The sequence below is a fragment of the Marmota monax genome, unplaced genomic scaffold (genome assembly GCF_021218885.2).
Source record: "Marmota monax isolate L192 unplaced genomic scaffold, Marmota_monax_Labrador192_F-V1.1 WCK01_AAM20220418_F8-fsc00010, whole genome shotgun sequence".
In the NCBI taxonomy this organism is placed as follows: Eukaryota; Metazoa; Chordata; class Mammalia; order Rodentia; family Sciuridae; genus Marmota; species Marmota monax.
In genome coordinates, this window is record NW_026692321.1 from 14,139,697 (window position 1) to 14,163,941 (window position 24,245).

The 24,245-nt window shown below is 37.4% G+C and overlaps 1 pseudogene; it reads right to left on the reverse strand.

Moving 5' to 3' along the window:
- Window positions 1-1,594: 1,594 nt before the first annotated feature.
- Window positions 1,595-24,245, reverse strand: part of LOC124090832 (lysosomal-associated transmembrane protein 4A-like) — a 59,773-nt pseudogene continuing 37,122 nt past the window's right edge.

The following is a 24,245-nucleotide window of genomic DNA, read 5'->3' on the forward strand; positions in this document are numbered from 1 at the left end:
AAATGCTTCCATGTGCTTTCTCCATTCAGTATGACGTTGGCTTTGGTTTTATCATATATAGCCCTTATAATGTTGAGATAAGTTCTTCCTTCTCTCATTTCTCCAGTTGTTTTTTTTTTTTAATATGAGTGTGTGCTGGGTTTTATCAAGGGCCTTTTCTGCATCTATTGAGATGATCATGTGATTCTCCTGCTTAATTCTATTTATGTGGTAATTATATTTATTCATTTGCATATGTTGCACAAACCTTGCATATCTGGGTGAAACCCATTTGATCATGGTATGCTATCTTCTTGATGTGTTTTGAATAAATTTTTCTAATATTTTATTATGGATTTTGTATTTGTGTTCATCAGGGATATTGATTTTTAGCTTTCTTTCCTTGATGTGTCTATGTCTGGTTTTGGTATCAGGGTTATACTGGCTTCACAGAATGTATTGAGGAGTGTTCCCTCCCTTTCAATTTCATGGAATAATTTGAAGAAGACTGGTGTTAGCTCTACTTTAACAGTGGTGTAGAACTCAGCTAAGGATCTGTCTGAGCTTTTCTTTGTTGGAAGGCTTTTAATAGCTGTTTCAGTTTTATCGCTTGATATTGGTATGTTTAGATTTTCTATATTCCTGGTTTTTGCAGGTTGTATAAGTCTAGAAATTTGCCAGTGTCTCCTATATTTTCCAGTTATTGGAGTATAAATTTTCAAAATCATTTGTAATGATCCTCTGGATTTCAGAATTATCTGTGGTGCTAGCTCCTTTTTCAGCTCTAATTTTGTTAATTTGGTTCTTTTTAATCTTTCTTTTGGTTAGTTCAACTGGGTTTATAAATCTTTAGCTTTTTGTTTTTTATAGAACTAATTCTTTGTTTTATTGATGCTTTGTATATTTTTTTTATTCTCAGTTTCATTGGTTTCGACTGTGACATTATTTTCGGTTTTCTATTGATATTGGAATTAGTTTGCTCTTTTTTTTTGTCCTAAGAATTTGAGGTGGAACTTTATATTATTTGGAAACTTTTTTAAAAAAATGTAGGCAATAAATGTCTCTGCAGTCTGCTTTCCTTACTGTTCCAAATATTTTGATATGTTATGTCTCTGTTCTCATTTGTTTCTAAGAATTTCTTGATTTTTTAAAATATTTAAGAGATTTATTAAAGCATCTTATCACAAAGATAGAAACATACAAATTAGAAACATGCAACCATCATCTTCCATGGTTTGGCTAAATGTTATATATTTTTCCTGTTTTTGTAGCTGAAAACTTCATATCTTATACCCAATTCATTCATCCTGAATACTGAATTCAATCTTCCTGAAATTATCCAGGGCAGCAAATAACCAAGATACAAACCATTATATTATAAGGAAAGTGCAAAGTTAAAAAAGAAAATATGTAGAGAATACTCCCTCCCCACCCCCGTTAAAGGCATACAACGGCACTTTGTTCTTTTTATGCTAGATTGTCTTTGAAAAGAATTAAATTGTAATAGACTTAACAGAAAACAAAAAGATTTACTGAATGTCCAAAAAGCTCCTTAGTGTTTGAAAATAAATGCTTAGACAAAAGACAAAGTATTTTATATCAAACAAAAGAGCCCTGTAATGCAGCATTCTGTAAAATAAACAAGACAAGAAGCTGGTATAGGGTTTATTGACAGAGGCAGAGCATCTTCAGGCAGGTAAGTAAGGAGACGGTGGTTCCTTCTCAGGCATATTCACTGCCATTTCATTTCGTAGGTTGGCAAAACATACTGTGGAAGTGCTTCAAAGGCAGGGTATGCGGCAATCTCTGGCACGTTTCTGTTGTTGATATATTTGTAGCAGTTCCAAACACAGTTAATTAGATAAGCTTTAAAAATGATAAATACCACAAAGAACACAAGAGCAATGAATAGCAGGCAGCTGGAGTCCAATGCCAGGAGGTCATCTTTGTAGGGAAAATCAGGTAATTGATCCAGATATTCTTTGATTCTTGGCAAATAAGTGAAAGAACTGATAGCAACCAGACAACTGAGAACTAAGTCAAAAAGCCGGGAACAGAAGAATGGAATCAGCCAACCCAGCTGATGAGAAATTGCTCCATATACCAGCTTTGAACTGACGATAAACATAACAACTGAGACGGCAGAAAGGACACAGGCATCATCTGCCCCGCAGCTGAACCCAGGGAGCTCAGTCACAGTCTCCAAAGGCAAAGGACGCGTCTTCAAGCCCGCCCCTGCTCCGGGCCCTCGAATTGCTTATTTCTTCTATGATCTATTCCTCATATAAATTTCCATGTGCTTATGTGTTTTCTATAATTAATTTGCTTCTGATTTCTAATTTCATTATGATTTGATAGTATGTATAGGACTATATCAGGTTGGTTTTTTTATTTTTTTATTTTTTTGGTGCTTGTTAATACTTACATTTTGACCTAGAATATGATCTGTTTTGAGAAAGTTTTTTTGAGCTGCTAAGAAGGTGAATTCAGCTGTTTTTGAACGAAATTATTTCATGGATATCAGTTTGGCCCATTTGATTTATAGTATCATGCAGGTTAGAATATATATTTATTGATTTTATGTTTGGATGATCCTGTCTATTGGTGATAGGGGTGTATTGAAATCACCCAGTTTTATTGTATTGGGATATAGCTGGAATTTAACATCAAGAAGTAGATTTGGGTCTACTCTTTCCTCTATTAGGCACAGGGTCTCTGGACTATTTCCTAGGTCCTTGATCCACTTTGAGTTGAGTTTTATGCATGGTGAGAGATAGACATTTATTTTCATTTTGCTGCATATGAATTTCCAGTTCTCCCAGCACCATTTGTTGAAGATGCAATCTTTTCTCCAATATATGTTTTTTGGCGCCTTTGCCTAGTATGAGATAACTGTATTTATGTGGCTTTTTCTCTGTGTCTTTTATTCTATACCATTGGTCTACGTGTCTATTTTGGTGCCAATATCATGCCATTTTTGTTAGAATAGCTTTGTAGTGTAGTTTAAGGTTTTGTATTGTGATGCCTCCTACTTCATTCTTCTTGCTAAGGATTGCTTTGGCTATTCTGGGTCTCTTATTTTTCCAAATGAATTTCATGATTGCTTTTTCTTTTTCTATGAGGAATAACATTGGGATTTTAATTGGAATCACATTGAATCTGTATAGTGCTTTGGGTAGTATGGTCATTTTGACAATATTAATTTTGCCTAGATTTAAAAAAAGATTCCAAATGAATTTCATGATTGCTTTTTCTAGTTTTATGAAGCATGTTATTGGTATTTTAATAAGAATTGCATTAATTCTGTATAACACTTTTGGTAGTATTGCCATTTTGACAATATTAGTTCTGCCTATCCAAGAGCATGGGAGATCTTTCCATCATCTAAGGTCTTCTTCGGTTTCTTTCTTTAGTGTTCTGTAGTTTTCATTGTAGAGGCCTTTCACCTCTTTTGTTGATTCTCAAGTATTTTTTTTGAAGCTATTATGAATTTTTTCCTAATTTCTCTTTCAGAAGATTCATCAGTGATGTTTAGAAATGCATTTGAGTTATGGGTATTGATTTTGTATTCTGCTATTTTGCTGAACTCATTTATTAATTCTAGAACTTTTCTGTTGGAAATTTTTGGATACTCTAAGTGGATGCTGATTCAAAACAGGGAGGGGGAGGCATGGGAAAAATGGAGGAACTTTGATAGGGCAAAGGGGAGGGAGGGAGGGTGCAGGGGTGCAGGAAAGATGGTAGAACGAGATGGACATGATTACCTAGGTACATGTAAGACTGCATATAGGGTGTGACACTATATCGTGTACACCAGAGAAATGAAAAGTTGTGCCGAAGTTGTGTACAATGAATAAAAATGCATTTTGCTGTCACATATACCTAACTCAAATAAATTTTTAAAAGAAGTATTTATTTTTCATGTAATTAGATGCATTGACATTTGGGGCATAAATATTTACTATCATTTTATCTTCTTGTTGGATTGTGCCTTTTACCAGTATGTAGTAGTTTTCTTTGTCTCTTCTGATTATTTGTTTTAAAATATGCTTTATCATATAGGAGAATGACCATTCCTGCTTATTTCTGGACTCCATTTGGATGGAATACTTTTTTTCCTTCATTTTACTTTCAGTCTATGGGTGTCTGCCTATGAGAAGTTTTTTGCAAATAGAATATAGTTGAATCTTTTTTTAAAAAATTCATTCTGTCCGTCTTTCATTGGGGAGTTGAGTCCATTTATATTCAATGTTATTATGGATAGATGTTTGTTATTTCCTTTAATTTGTTTGTTTATTTTTGCTATATTTAATTTGATCTTAATTTTCATTTAATTAGTTGCTTTTCTAGTGTGCTTCATCTATTTGGATGTTTGGGGTTGTTTTTTGGTTGTTCTGTGTGCAGTATATCTTCATTCTTTGTAGTGCTTGCTTAGTGGACAAAAAGGTTTTCCTTGGGCTGGGTATCTATAGCTCAGTTGGTAGAGTGCTTGCCTTGCATGTACAAGGCCCTGGTTTCAATCCCCAGACCTGTATCCCCACCCCACACAAATTTCTTTTCCTTTTTCCTCATCCTGGAAATGTTTTATTTTCACATCAGTTCTGACACATAGCTTCTTTTTGGGATATAGCAATCTTGACTGGCAGTTGTTTTCTTTTAGATCTTGGAATATCTCATTCCAGGAGGCCCTACTAGAGTGAGCCTATTCCTTTATCTCTAAACATGACCTGACATTTTTCTCTTGCAACTTTTAATATTCTTTCCTTATTTTCTATGTTGGAAATTTTGATTATAATGTATCTTAGAGAGGTTCTTTTTTGATCTTGTCTATTTCTTGTTGGGTACGTACATCCTGTATGTGGATGTCTTATCTCACTTCTAATGTTAGGAACATTTTCTGCTTTTATTTAATTGAAGAGGTTCTTAATGCCTTTATCCTATATCTCTATGTTCACTTATGCCAATGACTCTCTTGATGTTGTCTCAGAATTATTGTAAATTCTGAGGTCCCCCTATAGCTGTTTTTATTTGGGGTATGTTTGTTGGTTTGGGTTTTTTCTCTCCCCTCTTCTATGTGTTGATGTATTGCTGAGGTTCAAGTGGGGTTTGTTCATGTGTGGATCTCTGCTATACATCTGGGTCTCAGGGTCCTCCCATAAATTCCACTTTTAAGGTGAGGAGTCTAAACCACCACAGGCTTTCCATAGTCCTCCAGCATGGGTGTGAATTACCAAGGATCAGACCTTGAATACAGATGAATCTGTCTGACTGGTTACGTGTATCTTCCCAGTTGCTTATATGGGATGCCAGCAACAAAGGGGGAATCTCCTCAGTTTTCCCAGCCTACATTACCCTAGGTACAGTCCTTTCTACACCTGTTTCAATTACTCCGGAAGAGGCACCCTTGACTCCACAGTAGGCAACTGCTGGGTCTAGCTGGAAACTTCCTTCATGAGTTCTTAATCTCTAGCTTCTGCTAGCTGCCCTGTGGCCTCCTGTAAATGGTTCCTGCTGCTGCAGCTGTGGTTCCTGGCCGACTCTGCTTGTTGGCTGAGTGAATTTGCTCACTTATCACTTCCCCACACCATCTCTGGGTCAGTTAAGATCAGCCTCCATCTATATTCCTCAGGTTCTCGCAAGCCAATTTTATTTGCCACACTTTCCTCTATCTCTGCCTTTACTCCCCTCCCCTCAGTAGTGGGCTGGTAACTAAGCTGGTCCATCTCTAATACATTATTTCTTATATTGTGTTCAAAGTTTCCAACTTTCTGTGTCTCCACAATTGTTCTACTGCTCAGTGTTGAATGTCGGTGAACTCCCTTAGTCACTCACTTTGCAGAGGAGCAGTCGTCCTGCTTTTTAAATCTTGAGCTGAGAACTGATGAGGAGTGTACGCTTCCTCTCATCTGCTGACTTCCCTTTTCCTTGATAAGGGTTTGAGAGACAGCAAAGGTAAAATGTTGCAGACAGTGGTTCTTCCTTTTGTCATCATGTATGTTGCATTGTTGTCATTATGCGTTTTCGTCTCCTTCATTAATTTTCTTGATAAACTGGTGTGGAGGATTTTATTTCCCCCCAAATAACTACAACAGTGTCACCTCTCCACATCCTGTTCTTCAAGGAATATAGAGAAGTGATGCTCTGTGACCATAAAAGGCTTTGATAAGATTGGGTCATAAGGCTATGAACCTTTGCTTTGTTCACTAGAAAATTTGGGCTTTATCGAGATTGTCATGCTGTGGGGAAATCCATGCCACATGAAGAAGACATGATTAAGGTGCTTTTATGACATATGCATTCTATGCCATTTAATCTTTCTAGATGAGACTCACTCATGATAGAGATAAGAAAAGCCAACCTTCTCATGTCCTCTCTGAACTTTTGCCTCACAGAATCTGTGAGTGTAATATTCTTTTTACCATCATGTTTTGCAATAAGTTATTATGTAGAAATGATAAGTGGAACAGATTTGGGTACCAGAATTGAGATACTACCTCAATTTTTGGTCAGGGAGGTGGGCAGAAATATGAAAAGCCTTGATGAAAGAAACTTGACAGGTCTCCAGAGGCTATCAGTAAGGGCTTTAAGGAAAGTGAGGAAAATGTCATGGAAAGTGGTGAATGGGATTACTTTATCATAAATAGTAGAAGAAATTTAGCATAATTACTACTATCATAATACATAAAATTGAAGATGTACAAATGAAGTAAGGTGTAAGACTATAAATAGATTTCCAAGTGAAATGTTTCATTTGTTCTTTTTAGTTATACATGACAATAGAGTATATTATGACATATTTATACAAACATAAAGTACATATTATTCTAATTAGGATCCCAGTCTTGTGGTTGTACATCATGTGGATTCACTGTTGTGTATTCACATATGTACATAGGAAATTTAAGTCAAATTAATTTCACTGTCTTTCCTATTTCAACCCACCCTCACTTCCCTTCATTCCACTTTGTCTAATCCGATGAACTTCTCTGCTTTCCCTACCCCCTTGTTGTGTGTTAGCATCCACATATCAGATAGAACATTTGACCTTTGGTTTTTGAAATTGGCTTATTTCACATTGCACCATAGTTTCCAGATCCATTATTTACTATCAAATGTCATAAATCATTCGTTTTTATGGCTGAGTAATATTCTATTGTGTATATATACCACATTTTCTTTATTTATTCATCTGTTGAAGATCACCTAGGTTGTTTCCAAGGCTTAGGTTTTGTGAATTGAGCTGCTATAAACATTAATGTGGCTGATTACTATAGTATGCTGATTTTAACTCTTTTGGATATATACTGAGGAGTGGTGTAACTGGCTCAAATGGTGGTTCCATTCCAAGTTTTCTGAGTAATCTCCATACTGCTTTCCAGAGTGGTGCACCAATTTGCAATCCCATCAGCAACATATGAGAAAACCCTGTTTCCCATATCCTTGCCAGCATTTACTGTTACTTGTATTCTTGATTGTTGCCATTCTGACTGGAGTGAGATGACATCTCAGTGTAGTTTTAATTTGAATTTATCTAATTACTAGAGATGTTGAACATTATTTTATGTATTTTTTAACCATTCATATTTCTACTTCTGTAAAGTGCCTGTTTAGTTCCTTTGCCCATTTATTAATTGGATTGTTTGATTTTTTGAGTTCTTTATATATCCTAGAGATTAATGCTCTATCTAAGGTGCAGGTGCAAAGATTTTCTCCCATTCTGTAGTGTATCTCTTCAGGCTCTTGATTGTTTCCTTTGCTATGAAGAAGGTTTTTAGTTTCATGCTATCCAATTTATTGATTCTTGACTTTATTTCTTGCACTTTAGGAGTCTTGTTGAGGAAGTCACTTCCTAAGCTGACATGGTGGAGAGTTGGGCCTATATTTTCTTCTAGTAGGTGCAGGGTCTCTGGTCTAATGCCTAGGTCCTTGATCCACTTTGAGTTGAGTTTTGTTCAGGGTGAGCGAGAGGGGTTAAATTTCACTCTGGCACGTATGGATTTCCAGTTTTCCCAGCACTATTTCCAACAGGTTTTCTTAAGATAACATAGAGGAAAGGAAGCTTATGATTTGTTAGTTTATAGAAAAAATTAGAGAGACATATATGAATCAGAAATTTTTTGATTTAAAAAACAAAATTGATCTTCATTCATATCTTTTCCAGATGACAGAATGTTCTTATTTTAAAAGGGCCCTAAAGCAAAGATCAACACATAGTGTTGATAGGAAAACACCTCTAGATAAAGATAAGATCTGGATGTGACTATAAAACCCTGTTAACACATCAGAAATGTCTTAGGTGTTTTCTCATGGACCCCTTAATGAGCTTGAAGGCATGCTTATAGCTCTTATTGGTAAGCCTATGGGAAAGAAGTATTTACTTCAGAGATTGCGCCTATGAACTTTAACTTTATATACTATAAATTGATCCACTGGAAGATTAGTAAAAGTTATTAAAGAATTTAAATGGAATTGGTCAATTTTTACAGAAAAAAAAATAAAGAGAAGCCTTTTGATGTCCAAAGTCCTGTGACCATGAAGGTAGAGAATCTAACTCAGATGCAAATATAGTGATGTAGAATTACTGAGAGGATGAAACCAAAAATTTAAGGAATGGATCCAAGAGCCATGGAGAACCATTTCCAGGAGCTATGACTAAGACAATACAGGAACTGAGAGTAATACTGTTGTGTATCAGTGATTGCTCTCTGCCTGGTGGTATTTTTCCTCTTCTTCTCCCTCTCCCGCTACCCTACCCATGAGATTACTTGTAGAAATTATTCTGTGCTTATAACACAGTTGTGTGTTGGATGTTTAGGGGCTAACTTGCCACTTTGTTTCATAGGTCTTCAGATCAAGAGGACATATACTTGAGGAACAGCTTCTGCAACTGGACGTGATTTAGATAATAAGATTCAAGACTTTGTTTGATGTCAAAATGAAATGAGACTTTGGATGTCTTGGAAGAGGGTTTAAAGTACTGTGCATATAGGAAGGATATGAATTTTTCTGGCCAGTAGGCAAACTGTGTCATATTTTCCAAAGATTGTCACAATAATATTTCACATTTTACATGTTTTATTCAATGTGACCTTGCCACTCCCAACAAAAGATAAGAGTATAGCTTCCCTTCTCCTGGATCTGGGAAGGCTTGTGACTGCTATAACCAGTATCACATATTAGAAGTCATAGCATATCATATAAGTAATACCATATGACATAGGCTGGGTCATAAGGATGATGCAGTTTAGCCTTATTATCTCAGACACTTGCCTCTGGTACTATGTGTCATTATTTGAGAAATCCATCTACATGATAAAGCCAATCTCTGAGAATCCAAATCATTTAGGGAGGCTTGGGTACATGCACTAGCCAGTTGAACTGTCCAGTGAGATAAGCCTACTCCATCACGCCCTATCCAAACTCCCAAGATATAGGACTCATGAACTTAATAAAATAGTTGTTTTGTTTATTAGTCATTGAGGTAGTAACCGTAACAACTGGATAGTTTAAAAATCACATAAAATTCATTAGACCTGTTTGGTACCACACAAGTAGCGACTTGGTAATGAATTAGCTGATTTCACTGAATAAGTTGATGACAAAAATTTTAGTTGTCTGGTGGCTTGCTTACATATTTATTTAGATTTGAGGTGCTAAGTCACATGGCTATGTCTGAGTTCTAGATGATGTGCCACTGTACCTTAGTTTACTTGTAACATTCCGTTTGATTTACATTTTGTTTGACTTCATTAAAAACTTCCATAAATGTGATTTCAATTTGTCTCCATATTTTACACATATTAGATAAGAGATAAATGAATAATGATTAACTGAATATTATGTTTTTTTAAAATCTTTTTAGAGAGAGTACTTAATGGGTTTTAAAAATCCTATAAATGTTTTAGTAAACAGGGATTACATGTACCAATATTAACCTCTATATTTATTAGGCTTATTGTCTATCTTTTAAGGATCATTATTTAATCTTCTGTTAATCTGTATATTTAATTTGAATATAGTACAATTCAAATATTCTAAGAGGTAAATATTGTAGATAAAAGCAAATTTTTCCATCAGTTAAGAATGCTTCTATAATTTTTTGGGGGGGTTTTACTGACACCTAGTGGCATTCAGTCTGGTATGTAAAAAATTCCTTTTAGCTCACTTCATTCTATTATTCTCTCTATAAGTGTCTTCTCTTATTTTTTAATTTTTTAATTTTTTTCTTCTCTTATTTTTTAAAACTTAATAAAGCAAACAAAAGGAAATTTCAGGTGTCTCAATGTGACCAGCATTTTTTGAGGATACATGATACTATACAAATACACACACACACTCACATATAATTTGACATAAACAAACAAGTAGGATTATGTTATTCATTTTGACTCTAGGTTTTTACTGTACTTATTAATTTCCTTTATTTACTTGAATTCTCTTCCTCCTTTATACATTCATATAATTCCTCCACCCGTTTTAAGTTAGGTCATAATAACATTCTAGATTTTTCTCCATGTGCCTGTAATAAAACATATGAGTGAATATTCTTCTATAAACATACAAGTACAATGTACACATTTTGTTATACTTTAGAAAAATAAAATTGTGCCTATTTTTCTGCACTTTGCTCTTCTTAGCATACCTCTTGGAAATAGTTCTAAGATAAGTATGTAGTCCAAATTATTTTTTTAAGTACATGCATGCTATTTACAACTGCAGTTTTTCTACTGCAGCCATTCACCCTTTCAGTATTTTTGCCACCTTGAATATAGCAATGCACACCCATGTGTGTATATCCTTATAAAGGCTAACTTTATTTATCCAAGATAACTTTTTGTAAGTTAAATTGCTGGAGAAAAGAATGCATTAATTTCAATAGGCATTACCACTTTGCTTTCAAAAATAGTTAAAATGTGTATGATTAATATGTGAGAAAAATATGTTTCTACATAGCCACTAGTATATCTTATAGGATTGTAAATATATTTGCCAGTGTGACAGGTATAAAATGATTTATTTTGAGTTTTCTGGTGACTAGGGAATTTGAACAACAACTTAGTTCTTAGTTTGTTCACTCTGAATTTATTCTATGGATTTTCTGATTTTAACTTTTGCTCTTAATATATTATAAGATGCTAACCCCTTGTTTCTCAGCCAGTTTAAAGGTAATTTTATGGCAAAGATTATAACATAGTTTCAAGTCTTTATGTAATTAATCATGTCCATCTTTTGTTTTTATGACTATGGATTTTCAGATATAATAAAGTCTCCCTTACACAGGATCTTATTCTTCTAGGTTCCCTGCCCTTGCTTTTAAAAATTATTTTTGCAAAGTTTTTATTATGAGTTTAAATTCAAAAAATAAAAATAATAAACAATTGAAGTCTTAATTCATCTATAATTTAATTATTTTAATAACATTTAAAAAAGTGAAGTAAAACATACATAGTACAGTATTAAAGAATTACCAGGAAGTGAACACACCTGTGTAATCACCAACCAGTCACTAAATTTCTATTCCTTCTTAATTGCTAATTTTGTAATTCTCTGGATTAGTGACTAGTATCTATGATGATAGCCTTCCTGCCTCTCTTCATATTTTTGCTGCTTGAACCTGATCCTTGAACAATTAGTTATGTTTAGTCATCATTGACCTTCATGTAAATAAATTTGTATTTGTTTTTAAATATTTAATATTATCCTTTTTTTTTTGAGTATAGAAGTTCATTATCCTTCCTGTATAGCATTACATTGTATGAATATGTGGCTTCTATCCATTCTGCTACTGGTGGATTTTTGAATTTTTTTCAGTTTATGACCATGTGGAACAATGCAGTTATGAACATTCTTGTGCATTAACACTTTCAGTTGAACATATACTCCACAGAGAAATTGATGAGTCACAGGGCCCAAATATGTTCAACTTTGGTAGATTAGCAATTATTGCCAACAGTTCAACAGTTTTCCAAGTAGGCATACCAGTTTACACTTCCACTCGTGGATTAAGAGTTTTAGAACTCTACTTTTTCACCAGCACTAAAAATTTTCTTTTTCATCTGAAGTCATTCTGATGGATTCAGTGGGTATTAGTATCTCATTTTGGTTTAAATTAGCATGTCTCTAGTAGCCAATGAAGTCAAATTACTTTTTATATGTGTATAGAGAATTATTTCCTCTTGTGAATTATTCCTTCTTGGCCATTTTCCCATGAGGTAGAATTTTCTTATTGATTTGTTGGAGGTCTGTGTATTTTAGGAGTCCAGGACCCTTGTCGCAAATATCTTCCTTTAGTGGCATTTTTTTTTCTATTTTCTTTAGGATAGTCTATTAATTATTTTTGATTAACAGAAATTCTTAGTTTAATGTATGGATTTTTTTGTTCATGTTTAGTGCATTTGTTTTCTGTTGAAAAAATCTTCCTATACTCTTAAATTTGTGATTTTTTTTTCCTATTCTAGAATTTTGAGTTTGATGTAAAACTTAATTAACTTTTTTGTAGGAAATAAAGAGTGGGTCAACTCTCATTTTTTACACATAGTATTGTGGAGCAGTACTTACTTGGTCCACAAGCATTTATTGAAAAGGGTAATGTTTAAACCCACAGCACTGATGTATGCTCATGGACATTAATAAGATGTTCATCTGTGCATTGGCAGGTTTTATTTTTTGACAGTGTCATGTAGAAAGTGAGTAAACACCATACTATCTTAAATACTGTGGCATCACACTAAGCCTTGATATTTGCCAGTGTAAATTTACTGCCTTTTTTTTTGTCGTTTCTTTTTTTTTATTATTAGTTGTTCAAAACATTACAAAGCTCTTGACATATCATATTTCATACATTTGATTCAAGCAGGTTATGAACTCCCATTTTTACCCCGTATACAGATTGCAGATTCACATCGGTTCCTCATCCTCTTTTTTACATACTGCCATACTAGTGTCTGTTGTATTCTGCTGCCTTTCCTATCCTCTACTATCCCCCCTCCCCTCCCCTCCCCTCTTCTCTCTCTACCCCCTCTACTGTCATTCATTTCTCCCCCTTGTATTATTTTTCTCTTTCCCCTCACTTCCTCTTGTATGTAATTTTGTATAACAATGAGGGTCTCCTTCTATTTCCATGCAATTTCCCTTCTCTCTCCCTTTCCCTCCCACCTCTCGTTCCCCCTGTTTAATGTTAATCTTCTTCTCCTGCTCTTCCTCCCTATTCTGTTCTTAGTTTCTCTCCTTATATCAAAGATGACATTTGGCATTTGTTTTCTAGGGATTGGCTAGCTTCACTTAGCATAATCTGCTCTAGTGCCACCCATTTCCCTGCAAAGTCCATGATTTTGTCATTTTTTAATGCAGAGTAATACTCCATTGTGTATAAATGCCACATTTTTTTTATCCATTCGTCTATTGAAGGGCATCTAGGTTGGTTCCACAGTCTAGCTATTGCGAATTGTGCTGCTACAAACATCGATGTAGCAGTATCCCTATAGTACACTCTTTTAAGGTCTTCAGGGAATGATCCGAGAAGGGCAATAGCTGGGTCAAATGGTGGTTCCATTCCCAGCTTTCCAAGAAATCTCCATACTGCTTTCCAAATTGGCTGCACCAATTTGCAGTCCCACCAGCAATGTACAAGTGTACCCTTTTCCCTACATCCTCGCCAGCACTTGTTGTTGTTTGACTTCATAATGGCTGCCAATCTTACTGGAGTGAGATGGTATCTTAGGGTGGTTTTGATTTGCATTTCTCTGACTGCTAGAGATGGTGAGCATTTTTTCATGTACTTGTTGATTGACTGTATGTCCTCCTCTGAGAAGTGTCTGTTCAGGTCCTTGGCCCATTTGTTGATTGGGTTGTTTGTTCTCTTATTGTTTAATTTTTTGAGTTCTTTGTATACTCTGGATATTAGGGCTCTGTCTGAAGTGTGAGGAGTAAAGACTTGTTCCCATGATGTAGGCTCCCTATTTACCTCTCTTATTGTTTCTCTTGCTGAGAAAAAACTTTTTAGTTTAAGTAAGTCCCATTTGCTGATTCTTGTTATTAACTCTTGTGCTATGGGTGTCCTATTAAGGAATTTGGAGCCCGACCCCACAATATGTAGATCGGAGCCAACTTTTTCTTCTATTAGACGCAGAGTCTCTGATTTGATATCAAGCTCCTTGATCCATTTTGAGTTAACTTTTGTGCATGGCGAGAGAAGGGAATTCAGTTTCATTTTGTTGCATATGGATTTCCAGTTTTCCCAGCACCATTTGTTGAAGATGCTATCCTTCCTCCATTGCATGCTTTTAGCCCCTTTATCAAATATAAGATAGTCAAAAGTAGAGGGAACTGTGACCACGCACAGAGCAGGCCCAGCGGCCTGCTGAGGGGCAGAGCCGCCCCCCACCCCCGGCGCCTGCCAGGTAGGTGGAACTGTGACCACGGACAGAAAAGGCCCAGGGGCCCGCGGCGGGACAGAGCTTCCAATCACTCCTGCAAGGTAGGCGGGCCTGCGACCCACCGGCAGAAGAGGAGCAGCGGCCTGCTGAGAGGCTGAGCCGCCCCCTCCCCCTGCACCGGCAAGGTAGAGGGAACTGTGACCACGCACAGAGCAGGCCCAGCGGCCTGCTGAGGGGCAGAGCCGCCCCCCACCCCCCGCGCCTCCCAGGTAGGTGGAACGGTGACCACCGACAGAAAAGGCCCAGTGGCCCGCGGCGGGACAGAGCTTCCAATCACTCCTGCAAGGTAGGCGGGCCTGCGACCCACCAGCAGAAGAGGAGCAGCGTCCTGCTGAGAGGCTGAGCCGCCCCCTCCCCCTGTGCCGGCAAAGTAGAGGGAACTGTGACCATGCACGGAGCAGGCCCAGCGGCCTGCTGAGGGGCAGAGCCGCCCCACACCCCCCGCGCCTGCCAGGTAGGGGAACTGTGACCACCGACAGAAAAGGCCCAGTGGCCCGCGGCGGGACAGAGCTTCCAATCACTCCTGCAAGGTAGGCGGGCCTGCAACCCACCGGCAGAAGAGGAGCAGCGACCTGCTGAGAGGCAGAGCCGCCCCCTCCCCCCAGCACCTGCAAGGTGGACGGAACTGTGACCACCATCAGAACAGGCCAGACCTGCAACCAAGAGACAGAACAGGCCCAGTGGCCTGAGGAAGGGTAGAGCCACCCCCCCCCGCGACTGCAAGGTAGGCGCACCTGCGACCCATTGGCAGTACAGCCCCAGAGGCCTGCAGAGGGGCAGTGCCGCTGCCTGCACCTGCAAAGTAGACAGAACTGTGACCACCGACAGAACAAGCCTAGCGGCCCGCAGAGGGACAGAGCCGCCGCCCGCGCCTGCGAGGGAGACTTTGCAACTATACAAGACCAATATAAATATATAGGGGGAAAATTCAATAGCACAACAGTTTCACCAAGTAGAAAGGAACGCGAACAGTATGAAGAGACAAGGAAAGAAAGGACCACAAGCATTGCAGGTCAACTCAACGTTAGAAGAGGTAATAGCTGCAGCAGATGGAATGTCAGATAAAGAATTCAGGATATACATGCTTCAGATGATCTGGAGTCTCAAGGAAGACATCAGACAGCAAAATCAGACAATGAAAGATCACTTCAACAATGAATTACATAAACAAATCCAAGAAGCAAAAGATCAACTATACAGGGAAATAGAGGTTATAAAAAACAAACAAACAGAAATCCTAGAAATGCAGGAAGCAATAAGCCAACTTAAAAACTCAATTGAGAATACTACCAGCAGAGTAGAACACTTAGAAGACAGAACATCAGACAATGAAGATAAAGTATTTCAACTTGAAAAGAACATAGACAGCTCAGCAAGACTGTTAAGAAACCATGAGCAGAACATCCAAGAAATATGGGATAACATCAAGAGACCAAATTTAAGAGTCATTGGGATACAGGAAGGGACAGAGTTTCAAACCAAAGGAATGAGCAATCTATTCAATGAAATAATACGAGAAAACTTCCCAGACTTGAAGAATGAGACAGAACCCCAAATCCTAGAAGCCTACAGGACGCCGAATGTGCAAAATCATAAGAGACCCACACCTAGACACATTATAATGAAGATGCCCAACATACAGAATAAGGAGAGAATTTTAAAAGCTACAAGAGAAAGGAAGCAGATCACATTTAGGGGTAAGCCAATCAGGATAACAGCTGATCTTTCAGCACAGACTCTGAAAGCTAGAAGATCCTGGAATAACATATTTCAAACACTGAGAGAAAATGGGTTCCAACCAAGAATTGTGTTTCCAGCGAAATTAAGCTTCAGGATGGAAGATGAAATTAAAACCTTCCACGATAAACAAAAGTTAAAAGAATTTGCAGCTAGAAAACCATCTCTTCAAAACATCCTTGGCAAAACATTACAGGAAGAGGAAATGGAAAATAACAATGAAAACCAACAGTGGGAGGTAGGACACTAAAGGGGGGAAAATAATCAAAGAGGAAAACAAACCATGTTTAGTAACATAAATAAACAAATATGGCTGGAAGAACAACCCATATCTCAATAATAACCCTAAATGTTAATGGCTTAAACTCACCAATCAAGAGACACAGGCTAGTAGAATGGATCACAAAACAAGACCCAACAATATGCTGCCTACAGGAGATGCATTTGATAGGAAAAGACATACATAGGCTGAAGGTGAAAGGTTGGGAAAAATCATATCACTCATATGGACTTCGGAAACAAGCAGGAGTATCCATACTCATATCAAATAAAATAGATTTCAAGCCAAAGTTAATCAAAAGGGATAAAGAGGGACACTACATACTGCTCAAGGGAACCATACACCAACAAGACATAACAATCATAAATATATATGCCCCAAACAATGGTGCAGCTATGTTCATCAAACAAACTCTTCTCAAGTTCAAGAGTCTAATAGACCACCATACAATAATCATGGGAGACTTCAACACACCTCTATCACCACTGGACAGATCTTCCAAACAAAAGTTGAATAAGGAAACTATAGAACCCAATAACACAATTAATAACCTAGACTTAATTGACATATATAGAATATACCACCCAACATCAAGCAGTTACACTTTTTTCTCAGCAGCACATGGATCCTTCTCAAAAATAGATCATATATTATGTCACAGGGCAACTCTTAGACAATATAAAGGAGTAGAGATAATACCATGCATCCTATCTGATCATAATGGAATGGAACTGAAAATCAACGATAAAAGAAGGAAGGGAAAAGAATACATCACTTGGAGAATGAACAATAGGTTACTGAACGATCAACGGGTTATAGAAGACATCAAGGAAGAAATTAAAAAATTCTTAGAGATTAATGAAAACACAGACACAACATATCGGAATCTGTGGGACACATTGAAAGCAGTTCTAAGAGGAAAATTCATTGCTTGGAGTTCATTCCTTAAAAAAAGAAAAAACCAACAAATAAATGATCTCATACTTCATCTCAAAATCCTTGAAAAAGAAGAGCAAAACAACAGCAAAAGAAGTAGAAGGCAAGAAATAATTAAAATCAGAGCTGAAATTAATGAAATCGAAACAAAAGAAACAATTGAAAAAATTGACAAAACTAAAAGTTGGTTCTTTGAAAAAATAAACAAAATCGACAGACCCTTAGCCATGCTAGCGAAGAGAAGAAGAGAGAGAACTCAAATTACTAACATACGGGATGAAAGAGGCAATATCACAACAGACACTTCAGAAATACAGAAGATAATCAAAAATTATTTTGAATCCTTATACTCCAATAAATTAGAAGATAGTGAAGGCATCGATAAATTTCTTAAGTCATATGATCTGCCCAGATTGAGTCAGGAGGATATAGACAACCTAAACAGACCAATATCAATTGAGGAAATAGAAGAAACCATCAAAAGACTACCAACTAAGAAAAGCCCAGGACCGGATGGGTATACAGCAGAGTTTTACAAAACCTTTAAAGAGGAACTAATACCAATACTTTTCAAGCTACTTCGGGAAACAGAAAAAGAGGGAGAACTTCCAAATTCATTCTACGAGGCCAACATCACCCTGATACCTAAACCAGACAAAGACACTTCAAAGAAAGAAAACTACAGACCAATATCTCTAATGAACCTAGATGCAAAAATCCTCAATAAAATTCTGGCCACTCGGATACAAAAACTTATCAAAAAAATTGTGCACCATGATCAAGTAGGATTCATCCCTGGGATGCAAGGCTGGTTCAATATACGGAAATCAATAAATGTTATTCACCACATCAATAGACTTAAAAATAAGAATCATATGATCATCTCGATAGATGCGGAAAAAGCATTCGACAAAGTACAGCATCCCTTTATGTTCAAAACTCTAGAAAAACTAGGGATAACAGGAACATACCTCAATATTGTAAAAGCAATCTATGCTAAGCCTCAGGCTAGCATCATTCTGAATGGAGAAAAATTGAAGGCATTCCCTCTAAAATCTGGAACAAGACAGGGATGCCCTCTCTCACCACTTCTGTTCAACATAGTTCTCGAAACACTGGCCAGAGCAATTAGACAGACGAAAGAAATTAAAGGCATCAAAATAGGAAAAGAAGAACTTAAATTATCACTATTTGCAGATGACATGATTCTATACCTAGCAGACCCAAAAGGGTCTACAAAGAAACTATTAGAGCTAATAAATGAATTCAGCAAAGTGGCAGGATATAAAATCAACACGCATAAATCAAAGGCATTCCTGTATATCAGCGACAAATCCTCTGAAATGGAAATGAGGACAACCACTCCATTCACAATATCTTCAAAAAAATAAAATACTTGGGAATCAACCTAACAAAAGAGGTGAAAGACTTATACAATGAAAACTACAGAACCCTAAAGAGAGAAATAGAAGAAGATCTTAGAAGATGGAAAAATATACCCTGTTCATGGATAGGCAGAACTAACATCATCAAAATGGCGATATTACCAAAAGTTCTCTATAGGTTTAATGCAATGCCAATCAAAATCCCAACGGCATTTCTTGTAGAAATAGAGAAAGCAATCATGAAATTCATATGGAAAAACAAAAGACCCAGAATAGCAAAAACAATGCTAAGCAGGAAGTGTGAATCAGGTGGTATAGCGATACCAGACTTCAAACTATACTACAGAGCAATAGTAACAAAAACAGCATGGTACTGGTACCAAAACAGGCGGGTGGACCAATGGTACAGAATAGAGGACACAGAAACCAATCCACAAAACTACAACTATCTTATATTTGATAAAGGGGCTAAAAGCATGCAATGGAGGAAGGATAGCATCTTCAACAAATGGTGCTGGGAAAACTGGAAATCCATATGCAACAAAATGAAACTGAATCCCTTTCTCTCGCCATGCACAAAAGTGAATTCAAAATGGATCAAGGAGCTTGATATCAATTCAGAGACACGCCGTCTGATAGAAGAAAAAGTTGGCTACGATCTACATACTGTGGGGTCGGGCTCCAAATTCCTCAATAGGACACCCATAGCACAAAAGTTAATAACTAGAATCAACAAATGGGACTTACTCAAACTAAAAAGTTTTTTCTCAGCAAAAGATACAATAAGAGAGGTAAATAGAGAGCCTACATCCTGGGAACAAATCTTTACTCCTCACGCTTCAGATAGAGCCCTAATATCCAGAGTATACAAAGAACTCAAAAAATTAGACAATAAGAGAACAAACAACCCAATCAACAAATGGGCCAAGGACCTGAACAGACACTTCTCAGAGGAGGACATACAATCAATCAACAAGTACATGAAAAAATGCTCACCATCTCTAGCAGTCAGAGAAATGCAAATCAAAACCACCCTAAGATACCATCTCACTCCAGTTAGATTGGCAGCCATTATGAAGTCAAACAACAACAAGTGCTGGCGAGGATGTGGGGAAAAGGGTACACTTGTACATTGCTGGTGGGACTGCAAATTGGTGCAGCCAATTTGGAAAGCAGTATGGAGATTTCTTGGAAAGCTGGGAATGGAGCCACCATTTGACCCAGCTATTCCCCTTCTCGGTCTATTCCCTAAAGACCTAAAAAGAGCATGCTACAGGGACACTGCTACATCGATGTTCATAGCAGCACAATTCACAATAGCTAGACTGTGGAACCAACCTAGATGCCCTTCAATGGATGAATGGATAAAAAAAATGTGGCATTTATACACAATGGAGTATTACTCTGCATTAAAAAATGACAAAATCATAGAATTTACAGGGAAATGGATGGCATTAGAGCAGATTATGCTAAGTGAAGCTAGCCAATCCCTAAAAAACAAATGCCAAATGTCTTCTTTGATATAAGGAGAGTAACTAAGAACAGAGTAGGGTCGAAGAGCATGAGAAGAAGATTAACATTAAACAGGGATGAGAGGTGGGAGGGAAAGGGAGAGAGAAGGGAAAATGCATGGAAATTGAAGGAGACCCTCAGAGTTATAGAAAAGTACATACAAGAGGAAGTGAGGGGAAGGGGAAAAATAATATAAGGGGGACAAACGAATGTCAGTAGAGGGAGCAGAGAGAGAAGAGGGGAGGGGAGGGGATGGGAGGGGAGGGGGGATAGTAGAGGATAGGAAAGGCAGCAGAATACAACAGACACTAGTATGGCAATATGTAAATCAATGGATGTGTAACTGATGTGATTCTGCAATCTGTATATGGGGTAAAAATGGGAGCTCATAACCCACTTGAATCAAATTGTGAAATATGATATATCAATAACTATGTAATGTTTTGAACAGCCAACAATAAAAAATTAAAAAAAAACATAAAATAAAATAAAAGAAATGGCAAAAAAAAAACAAAAAAACAAATATAAGATAGTTGTAACTTTGTGGATTAGTCTCTGTGTCCTCTGTTCTGTACCATTGGTCGACCTGCCTGTTTTCGTACCAGTACCATGCTGTTTTTGTTACTCTTGCTCTGTAGTATAGTTTGAAATCTGGTATCGCTATGCCGCCTGATTCACACTTCCTGCTTAGAGTTGCTTTTGCTATTCTGGGTCTTTTATTTTTCCATATGAATTTCATGATTGCTTTATCTATTTCTACAAGAGATGCCATTGGGATTTTGATTGGCATTGCATTAAACCTATAGAGATCTTTTGGTAATATCACCATTTTGATGATGTTAGTTCTGCCTATCCATGAACAGGGTATATTTTTCCATCTTCTAAGATCTTCTTCTATTTCTCTCTTTAGGGTTCTGTAGTTTTCATTGTATAAATCTTTCACCTCTTTTGTTAGGTTGATTCTCAAATATTTTATTTTTTTGAGGATATTGTGAATGGGGTGTTTTTCCTCATTTCCGTTTCAGACATTTTGTCGCTGATATACAGAAATGCCTTTGATTTATGCGTGTTGATCTTATATCCTGCCACTTTGCTGAATTCATTTATTAGTTCTAGTGCCGCAGTCTGGCTGGGCACAATCAGGAGCCACTTGTCAAAAGAAACTAACTTTATTTTTAGAACCACACACGCCAAACAAAACAGCCTCTCAGGAAAAACCCTCAGAGCCTCAACTGCCACCACCGGCTTTCCACAAGCCTCTCTCTCCCCCACAAGCTTCTCTCCACCTCCCACAATCCTCCTGCTCTTGAGGCCGATTGGCTGGGTCACATGGGCGGAGCCAAAAAAGTCCCCCAATGAGTAGCTCCGTGGTCTGAAAGGGCAGGGAAACAGCCCAATGAGCATCACCGCAGAGGAGCCAATCATCTAGATGTTGCTGGGCCCGAGGAGCCAATCAGCTAGATGTTGCTGGGGCCGCTGTGAGCCAATCATCAGCCAGCAGCTGGAAGTTTGCTGGCAGCTGGAAGTTTGCTGGGGCCCCTTTGGCTGTGGCTCTCAACATCTCCCCCTCTCTGTTTAAAGAACAAGCATGTGGCTTAGGGACCGTGCCTGTTAGGCAGTCCAATTCAACATATGGTCCTTACCCGTCATCGGATGAACTGACCTCTAGGCGTCAGCCTCCTGTCTTAGGTTGGTACCACTGCAATTGGATCATACCCGTCACTGACTACCGGTCCAGCATACAGCCATACTTGTGGATAGGCCTTTGCACCTGTGGGGGGGTGAGGTTCTTTGCCTCACCTCTGTTGGCCCCCAAATTTTAGACCATCACTAGTAGAGGAAGATGCAAAATGCCATGACATTAAGCCAATTGAGGGCTCCTTTGAAAAATTGTACCACCGGTGACACCATCAGCAAAAATACTCCAGCACTACCACAATTCGCTGTACCAACAGATAGTTCACAATGCATACAGGTGAGCTCACAATGTGTCCAGGCAAGTTCTGCAAGCAGTTCAGTGATGGCTATTGTAGAAGCTGTAGATTGGTTTTATCTTTGACTTCACCAGCACTGGGATGAAGATAGGAATTCTGGCAATAATGGCTAAAGAAAAAATTATGTAACATTACAGAAGGCACTAAAAGAAAACAATTTTCTTAACAATTTACATTATCTTTAAGAGAATTATTAAATATAATGAAAAGGAAAGGTGAAAGTAAACAAACAGATCTGTTAACCTTCTTTTTTGTTTACATATTAAAACAATCCTCAACAGTTGTTTACCCAATTTAAATTAAACCATATAAATCACGTGAAAAAAATATTTTGATCCATTTTATCATGAGCGCTCATCATATATGATATATGGACATACGTACATTCAAACATATAACACAAAACACAAGTGTGCACACATAATATAATACATACAACACATAACATTATAGTAAAGGCCTTATAACTTTTTACAGGTGAAATCTCCATTGCAATGTTTAAAAACTCTATAGTCAAAAAATAGAACTGATCAGCAAAACATTAACCTAGGTCTGTATGAGCTCAAAAAACAAAATAGAACTTCATGATGTGGCAAAGGGCAATAACAAAATAGATATTGAAAAAAGCATCCTGGTTCTATTGCAGATGTAAGAATAGCCAAACTGGAGTTTTGGATATCAGTTGTTATGGATTTGAGCCAAATCATCTTCTTTTTGGTCTGTAGAAATCGCTTTAGTTAATCTTTCTGGAATCCAAATCGGCTGCTGTTCTCCCTGTGGAAACACATAAACAGACCCCCGACTCCAGACAATCACTGGGTCAGGACCTTGGTTAATCTCTCTGGAATCCAAATCGGCTGCTGTTCTCCCTGTGGAAACACACAAACAGACCCCCGACTCCAGACAATTACTGGGTCGGGACCTTTCCATTGTCCTGTTAGAATATCCTTCCAAAGTACCTTGGGCTTATGTACATTTTTTGGACACATATGCCTTTCCGCAGCACTAAGTCCTGATGAATCCAAATTTAAAAAGTTAATTCTAGTAGTTTCTTTGTAGACCCTTTTGGGTCTTCTAGGTATAGAATCATGTCTTCTGCAAATAGTGATAATTTAAGTTCTTCTTTTCCTATTTTTATGCCTTTAATTTCTTTCGTCTGTCTAATTGCTCTGGCCAGTGTTTCGAGAACTATATTGAATAGAAGTGGTGATAGAGGGCATCCCTGTCTTGTTCCAGATTTTAGAGGGAATGCCTTCAATTTTTCTCCATTCAGAATGATGCTAGCCTGAGGCTTAGCATAGATAGCTTTTACAATGTTGAGGTAAGTTCCTGTTATCCCTAGTTTTTCTAATGTTTGGAAAATAAAGGGATGCTGTACTTTGTCGAATGCTTTTTCTGCGTCTATCGAGATGATCATATGGTTCTTATCTTTGAGTCTATTGATGTGGTGAATAACATTTATTGATTTCCGTATATTGAACCATCCTTGCATCCCAGGGATGAATCCTACTTGATCATGGTGCACAATTTTTTTGATGTGTTTTTGTATCCGATTCGCCAGAATTTTATTGAGGATTTTTGCATCTAGGTTCTTTAGAGAAATTGGTCTGTAGTTTTCTTTCTTTGAGGTGTCTTTGTCTGGTTTCAGAATCAGGGTGATGTTGGCCTCATAGAATGAATTTGGAAGGGCTCCCTCTTTTTCTATTTCCTGAAATAACTTGAAAAGTGTTGGTATTAATTCTTCTTTAAAGGTTTTTTAAAACTCTGCTGTATACCCATCCGGTCCTGGGCTTTTCTTGGTTGGTAGTCTTTTGATTGCTTCTTCTATTTCATCTATTGATATTGGTCTGTTCAAATTGTGTGTATCCTCCTGACTCAGTCTGGGCAAATCATATGACTTAAGAAATTTATCGATGTCTTCACTATCTTCTATTTTATTGGAGTATAGGGTTTCAAAATAATTTCTAATTGTCTTCTGTATTTCTGT